The sequence below is a fragment of the Gasterosteus aculeatus genome, chromosome 5 (genome assembly GCF_964276395.1).
Source record: "Gasterosteus aculeatus chromosome 5, fGasAcu3.hap1.1, whole genome shotgun sequence".
Lineage (NCBI taxonomy): Eukaryota > Metazoa > Chordata > Actinopteri > Perciformes > Gasterosteidae > Gasterosteus > Gasterosteus aculeatus.
In genome coordinates this window covers 5,056,263-5,064,763 of record NC_135692.1, presented here as the reverse complement: position 1 = coordinate 5,064,763, position 8,501 = coordinate 5,056,263, and the positions used below count along the sequence as shown (strand labels likewise).

Genomic DNA, 8,501 nt, shown 5'->3' with positions numbered 1-8,501 from the left:
CCTCTATCTAGCCTCCCCTCCACCCACCCAATCCAATAATTTCAAAATAAAATCCCCATGGAGGGAATTCTTACTGTAATGTTTGTGATGAGGCCTATTAATTAAAAACTTCTTAGCTTGAATAACAAACATTCTGTCTCCCAACCCCCCTCACCCAATTCCATCATATCAAAATGAAAGCCTAAATGATTATCTGTACATTAACCATGAAGCTAAGAACGAAGCGGTTTCGTTGAAATACGTATTGCTCTTTCAAATACTACTACAACCACTATGAATATTACTTGTACTTCTAGTAGTACTACTAAAACTAATATTTCTACTACCATAACTAACACTACTGCTAGTATTTCAAGTAGTACTACTCTTACAACTATCATAAAAAGTACTACCAGTATTTATATAGGTATACTACTAATGTTACTACAAATACTACTATGGCTAATAGTATTAGTATTACAGCTGTTTTTACTGCTATTGACACCAAACCTACTATTACTACCTCTACTGCTAGTACTTCTAATACTACTACTGATATTACTACAAACAATTTAAAACCTCTTTTTATTCATCCAAGCTTTTATTTCTGTATTTTTTTTAATTGATTTAAGCTCCTGTAACTTATGTATTTTTTAGAAAATCTATTGGAATTTAGCTCCTCCCATTTCTGTATTTCCAGTTCTTTAAAATAATTTCAGCTTTTCTTATGCAATGTTTTAATATTCATTTCAGCTGTTTTCATTACTGATTTTTCAGCAAATTTATTGAAATTCCTTTCAGCTTCTCCCATTTCTGTATTTTCAGCCATTTCAAATTAATTTCAGCTTTTCTAATAAAAATGTAATTTCAGCAAATGTATTCAAATTCGCCCATAGTTGCCCATATATAGTCTGTGGAACGCCCACAAATTAATATTCATCGATTGCGAAATCATGGCAAACACTGAGAGGAAAACAAAGAAACGTAACTTCACTCAGTGTGAAGTCGAAATGATCATTGGCGAGGTGGAAATGAGGCCCCATATCATTTGATCAGTCAATCGTACCGTTGATCCGGTGTGTTTGTGTTGATCTTTAATGGTCAGAATGAGCTGCTGCTTCTGCTCCCTCAAGTCCCCCTTTATACATTACAGCTTAAGAAACGTGATTCCATGGTTACCCGGAGGAGGTCGGCAAGGAATATGGGAATCCACTCATCATGTAGATATAGTGACTCAAAGTCACACTAAGCAAAGTGTGGCTTTGGGTCAGCCAGTGGAAGTTTACAAAAATGATTTGAATAGACTCTTTCTAATGATACTGTACCTAAAATGTTGATCCACTTAAGTCATTGGAGTCATCATTTAAAGTCTTTAGTACATAAAACAGTGACTTTAGGTCATGTGACTTGAGTCCTGTCGATGCCGCGAGAATCCTAACTGAACATTTGTTCTCAATTGCAAACCATGTGATATCCATGGCAACTTGAATTTGAACTTGATTATGCACACACATGTACACACACTCACCTTGAGCCTCTGTGCCGTAACAAGAACCTTTGGCTGTCAGCGCAGCGCTGTGAAAACAAATTAGCCCAATGATTAATGGAAGAGAATTAGAGCCAGCAGATCATCCTGCTGTGAAGATGGGATACGCAGCGTAGAACAGCATGTGGTATGGACACACACACACACACACACACACTTGTTGTGTGTCGACCTTCACATTTTGCTTAATCCAAATCCTCTATAGTTATGGAAGAAATAGTGGAGAAGGAAAATACTTCTACATATACGCTGTAGATGGATGATTTCACAAACACGGGTAGAACATGTGGGATAAACATGGATGACTGTTCATTGATACGGGATAACAGTAGGCAATACAAGCTTGATAAATAGCTTGATAATAATAATAATAATAATAATAATCTGTATCCACTAAACTGTCTGTTTTGAGAAATCACTCTGACGGTGGTCCCGCAAATCCAGCAGCAGTGTTGTTGGAGAGAGACGGATGCCTCTTTGCCAATACCACCATAGTGAGACCTAAAAAGGGGAAATTAGAACATTGGAGAGAAGAGAGCAAGAATTGGATTAAAATTATTTTTCATTAACGTCATTTGTGTGGCTGATTAGAAGTGGAAACAATACGGCAGGGAGAATAATGCCTTCAACGTGCTCTCTGCTATGAGCTGGCAGCATTTGACACCAAAGTAAAGAGATATCCTTTTTCAGGAAAATAGCCATTGGAAGTAATCTTCACCAGAGCTAATATTAACCGGCAAGTCGGATAAGTGATGTAAAATACATTGTGAACTCTTACACCATACGCTGGTGTTACGGCCACAGCCTTCTGAGTTTGTTTTTGTGATTATTAATTGGTTTGGCCCTTCTGAGTGCAGGCTCCGCCCCTGCGCACCTGAGAGCGGTTGCGGTGATGGCTCAGGCTGAGCATATAGAGGGGAGAGCGACTGAGCGCCGGGAGAAGGAGGAGACCTGCGAGAGCGCCAGGCCCCGGCCTCAACACCAGGAGACCAGTGTTTTGTGTTCGAGCTACTATTGTGATATATTAATGTGTAAAACGGAGAGGCTGGAGGTTGGAAAACTATAAAAAGAACTTTGCATCGCTTCCTGCCTATCGCGTTTCTTTATGTGGCTGACCCCTCGGCTGAACGAGCCGTCACCTTATCGAGGGGTCCGTAACATAAATGGGGGCTCGTCCGGGATATCTGTGTCCGGATAGTAGCTAAGGAATTCGAGTGATCTAATTTAATTCGGGTGATCCACGTTCTCTGGTTAGACAGAGTAAGCCAGCGGGGCTGTGCTTAGCGCCAGTCCTGACAACGGTTTACTGTTTATTATTTTGCCTTTCTTATGTTAGTTTGTTATTTTTGGAGGTACTCCGGGGGAGAGAGCGATCTCTTAATCGGTACCCTCTGAAGACTAGAGAGGAAAAGTTAGCTTTATGGGTTAGGTAAGTAGGCCCAGAGAATGTTGGATTATCCTGATTATTTCTGCATATTGTTGTTTAAAAATGGCAACGTTTGAGTTAAGCCGATTTATAGATCAACCAAATGTTGAAGTTTTAGGGACATGTCGAAAAAGTGATTTGTCTCTTATTGCTCAACATTATGGGATTCCTTTTTCTAGAACACTAAGAAAAGCAGAGTTAAAAGATTGTTTAGTGGCTGGCTTGGTTAATAAAGGTGTTTTTTCGGCCATGGAGTCTAGTCCCACTGTAGCGGCGGAGTTGGAGGCACCAGCTGCTGCGGGAACTTCGCCTTTACGCGTATCGCGTGGTGGTCCAGTAACTCCCTTGGTGGGGGTTGGTGCGGAGGAAGGTTTAGCCTACTCGATGCCTAAATTTGAGCCTCTTTCTCTTTCCACAGAATCAACAGGGAGTCGCTCAGATGCACGTCTAAAACTACGTTTAGCACGGCTGCAGTTGGAGACCCAGGACCGAGCTCAGGCAAGGCAAGATGACTTGAAGCGTCAGATCGAAATGTATCGAATTGATGCTGATACCAAAGTACGACTGCGGGAGTTGGAGTTACAGGCTGCGCCCGAGGTACCAAAGAAATCTACTGTCAAAACATCTCTGGTCGAAGGTGATCCCGTTACGTCGCCTGGTCCATCACCGTCGGGAGGCGTTGACGAACCAGTTGGTACTGGTGGTGATTCGGTAGCGCCGTTTTCAACACATTTTGACGTGGCTAAAAACATCTCGATCGTTCCACCCTTCCGGGAAAAGGAAGTGGAAGCTTATTTTCAAGCTTTTGAACGAGTGGCGTTAGCTTTAGGATGGCCAAACGCGGTTTGGGCACTAATGTTGCAATGTAAACTCTCAGGTAAGGCGCAGGAGGTATGTGCATCTCTCTCGTTAGAGGAAAGCGTACAGTATGAAGCCGTGAAAGCTGCAATTTTACGGGCATACGAACTTGTTCCTGAGCATTACCGACAACGGTTCCGTACCTCGAAAAGGGGCACGTCGCAAACGTATGTTGAATTCGCTCGGGAAAAAGGCATCTTATTCGATCGCTGGACCAAGGCGTGCAAGGTAACTGACTATAACTCTTTGCGAGAGCTGTTGCTGATCGAAGAATTTAAGAACTGTGTTCCTGAACGTACTGCATTGTATCTGAACGAACAAAAAGTCAGCACTGTTCAGCAGGCTGCGGTGTTAGCTGACGAGTATGCTTTAATGCACAAAACGGTGTTTTATAAGCGTCCGTCTGATTCTGGGGGTTCCGCCGTGAAGGAGAACGAAAATCTTTCCGACTCGAGAAGTAAATGGAGTCCTCCCAGTCCGAAATCTAATCGAGAATGCAGTTACTGTCACAAAATGGGTCATAGTATGGCTGAGTGTCGTACGTTGAAACGTAAACAAGAACGACAAGATTCTTCATCTTTTCAACCGCGAGGCTCGGTGTTGGTGAAAACTTTGTCTCCGGCGGTTGCAGTGTCCCCTACGACCCCAGACAGCTGTTTCAAGCCGTTCATATTCCGCGGTTTTGTTTCAGTAGGTGAGAGGGGCGAGGATCGAAAACCGGTAAGAATTCTCCGGGATACAGGGGGGTCTCAGTCCTTCATATTAGCAGATGTTCTGGATTTTGGTGTTGATTCCGCGTGTAATACCAGCACGGTGGTGCAGGGTATTGAAATGGGTTTTGTGACTGTCCCGTTGCATCGGGTGCACGTTTCGTCTGAGTTGGCGTCTGGATGTTTTGAGGTGGCAGTGCGTCCCTCGCTACCTGTGAGAGGCGTTGACTTTATCATGGGTAACGATATAGCTGGGGGTAAAGTCATGCCGGTGGTGCAAGTGGTCGACGTCCCGCACAACGACTCTCAGGCGGATGTGCTTGCTAGAAACCTGCCAGGGGTGTTTAGCGCCGTGGTGACACGAGCCCAAGCAAAACATGACCTTCAGGAAAGTAATATACTCTGCGATTCTGTGTTTCCCAAGATTCTGGGAACTGACGTGCTGGCTGATCCTCCAGAGCCGCCCAAAACGACTCCAGGGTCAGCTAGGAGCTTTGATCTTATTACTAATTTGCTTGTTTCGCGCGAAACTCTGATTGAAGCGCAGCGAGAAGATTTATCTTTAACTCCATGTCGGGCGAGTGCTGAAACGGGGAAAATATCGCTGCGTAATCACCAGTTTTACTGGCACGATAAGGTGCTAATGCGTCACTGGAGTCGATCGCTAAATCCTGGGCAGCAAGACGATTGGAATGTGGTGCATCAAATTGTGGTGCCCTCGAAGTTTCGATCACAGGTCTTAGAACTGGCCCATGACCATCCTTGGTCCGGACACCTCGGTATCACTAAAACCTATAACCGGGTGCTCCAGCATTTCTTTTGGCCAGGTTTAAAAACTGATGTTGCACAATACTGCAAAACCTGTCACATCTGTCAGGTCAATGGGAAGCCTAATCAAGTTGTGCCGCCGGCTCCCCTCTGTCCTATTCCTGCCGTCGGCGAACCATTCGAGCGCGTGCTAGTTGATTGTGTCGGTCCACTCCCTCGTGCTAAGTCCGGGTGCCAATACTTGTTAACAATCATGTGCGTCGCGACACGCTTTCCGGAAGCCATCCCGTTACGTAACATCACGGCCAAGACGGTAACTAAGGCACTAACAAAATTCTTTACCACCTTTGGGTTGCCGAAAACGGTCCAAACCGATCAGGGTTCAAACTTTATGTCTCGCGTTTTCCGTACGTCCTTAAAGGCTCTTGGAGTGGCTCATGTCGTCGCAAGTGCCTACCACCCTGAGTCGCAAGGAGCTTTAGAACGGTGGCATCAGACGTTAAAATCCGCACTTCGCAAGTATTGCACCGAGACTGGAAAGGAATGGGATGATGGGGTCCCGTTAGTTTTATTTGCAGTGCGTGAGGCAAGACAGGACTCTCTCGGGTTCAGTCCGGCTGAGCTCGTGTTCGGGCATGATGTCCGGGGTCCTTTAAAAATGCTAAAGGAAGAGTTTCTCGATAGAGGTTTGTCCGCGAAAACAAACGTTCTCGAGTTGGTCTCACGTACTCGGGAACGTTTGCGAGACGCCTGTAATACGGCGAAGGAAGCGCTTTCATTGTCGCAAAAGAAGATGAAGAAACGCTTTGATACAAAAGCGGTGGTGCGTCGTTTCCTGCCTGGAGATAAAGTTCTCGTGTTGTTCCCCATTCATGGGACCACTCTCTCGGCCCGTTTTTCGGGTCCGTACGTGATCAAGGGTAAGTTGAATGAAACTAACTATATCTTGTACACTCCAGAACGGAGGCGAAAAACACGTGTATGTCACATAAATATGTTGAAACCCTATTTATGTCGTGTTGAACCGAAAGCGACCACCCCTGACGATCCGGTAGCTAAGGTACCCACCGAGCAGGTCTCATTGGTAACTTATGCTTTACCTGCCGACACTGAGGATGATGGGTTGCATGTCTCTATGGAAGTTTTAAACGGGGGGTGTTTCAAAAATTCGGAAGTCTTAACTTCACTCCCTTCTCGACTGGCCTATTTATCTCGCGAACAGCAACGGTACGTAATGGACCTGATAAAGGAGTTCCCAAATCTGTTCAATGACGTACCTCCCGGAACTAATGTCATCCAGCATGACATCGAAGTTGGCCGTGCAGGACCTTTCAAGCAACATGCTTACCGCTGTCCATTAACTAAGAGAGAGGCAATGAAAGCTGAGGTGCAATATTTACTAGAGAATGGGTTCGCTGTTCCGAGCAGTAGCCCCTGGAGCTCGCCGTGCATTCTGGTGCCGAAGGCTGATGGGTCCCTTCGTTTTTGTACCGATTTCCGAAAGATCAATTCCGTCACCGTGGCGGATGCCTTTCCCTTACCACGTGTGGACGATTGTGTGGATAGTCTTGGGGGTGCAAACTACATCACCAAATTGGACCTATTGAAAGGTTATTGGCAGGTGCCCCTCACCGAGCGGGCTTCTAAAATCTCTGCGTTTGTAACCCCCGACGCTTTTCTGCAGTATACGCGTATGGCCTTCGGTCTCCGAAACGCGCCCGCAACATTTCAGCGGTTAATGTCCACAGTCTTAGGGGGGGTTCCTAACTGTACTGTTTATTTAGACGATGTCGTCGTTTACTCGTCTACGTGGGAGGAACACACGTTAACGTTGCATGACGTGTTTGGCCGATTGTCCGCTGCTTCCTTAACGTTAAATCTAAAAAATGTGAATTTGTAAAAGCTTCTGTAACGTATCTAGGGAAGCAGGTGGGAAATGGTCAAGTGCGACCACGGGACGGAAAGGTGGCTGCTGTGCTCAACTACCCAACACCTACTACGAGGAGAGAACTACGTAGGTTCCTGGGAATGGTGGGGTACTATCGTTGTTTTTGCAAGAACTTCTCGACTGTTGTTGCGCCGTTAACAACACTGTGTAGTCCAAAAGTGGGTTTTCTTTGGACTAACGAATGCGAGCAGGCATTCCTGTCGGCAAAATCTCTCCTTTGCAGTGCACCGGTGCTGTCCGCCCCAGACCTGACTCGTCCGTTCCAGCTGGAGGTGGACGCCAGCGCGGTTGGAGTGGGAGCTGTCCTTCTCCAGGAGGGTGCTGACAACCTAGGCCACCCCGTATCATACTTCTCAGCTAAGTTCAACAGTCATCAGTTGAATTATTCAACCATTGAAAAAGAGACCTTAGCTCTGTTGCTAGCATTACAACAGTTTAACGTTTACGTGGGGGCTAGTGCGTCTCCTGTCGTTGTTTATACAGATCATAATCCACTTGTTTTTCTGAGCAAAATGTATAACCAAAATCAACGACTCATGCGTTGGGCCTTAATGGTTCAGCCGTACAATCTTGAGATCCGTCATAAAAGAGGCTCTGACAACGTAGTTGCAGATGCGTTGTCTCGCGGATTAATTTAGGAACAGGATTTTCTGTATGAACCCATGCAGAATCAGTTTTTCTTTTTCCCTCTAAGGAAGGAGGAAAAGAAAAAAAAAAAAAAAAATGATTCTTCCTCTAGGGGGGGAAGTGTTACGGCCACAGCCTTCTGAGTTTGTTTTTGTGATTATTAATTGGTTTGGCCCTTCTGAGTGCAGGCTCCGCCCCTGCGCACCTGAGAGCGGTTGCGGTGATGGCTCAGGCTGAGCATATAGAGGGGAGAGCGACTGAGCGCCGGGAGAAGGAGGAGACCTGCGAGAGCGCCAGGCCCCGGCCTCAACACCAGGAGACCAGTGTTTTGTGTTCGAGCTACTATTGTGATATATTAATGTGTAAAACGGAGAGGCTGGAGGTTGGAAAACTATAAAAAGAACTTTGCATCGCTTCCTGCCTATCGCGTTTCTTTATGTGGCTGACCCCTCGGCTGAACGAGCCGTCACCTTATCGAGGGGTCCGTAACAGCTGGTACTCACCATCCTCCTTGCATGCTCAGGGAAGCTGAAATGACCAGCCGCGGTTTGCCCCTCAACGTTTACTCTGGAGTGATATACCAATTACTTTAAACGGAGCTGAAAAAGAATGCTGCGAGGAGCTAGTCGGTAGCGGAAG

At 45.7% G+C, this 8,501-nt stretch overlaps 1 long non-coding RNA gene across 1 annotated transcript; it reads left to right on the top strand.

Moving 5' to 3' along the window:
• The first annotated feature begins 2,863 nt into the window (after nucleotides 1-2,863).
• On the top strand, nucleotides 2,864-8,277 carry LOC144408034 (uncharacterized). Its single transcript, XR_013467791.1, has 2 exons — nucleotides 2,864-6,207; nucleotides 7,209-8,277. It is a non-coding gene; the product is annotated as an uncharacterized LOC144408034 (long non-coding RNA).
• Nucleotides 8,278-8,501: the final 224 nt, after the last annotated feature.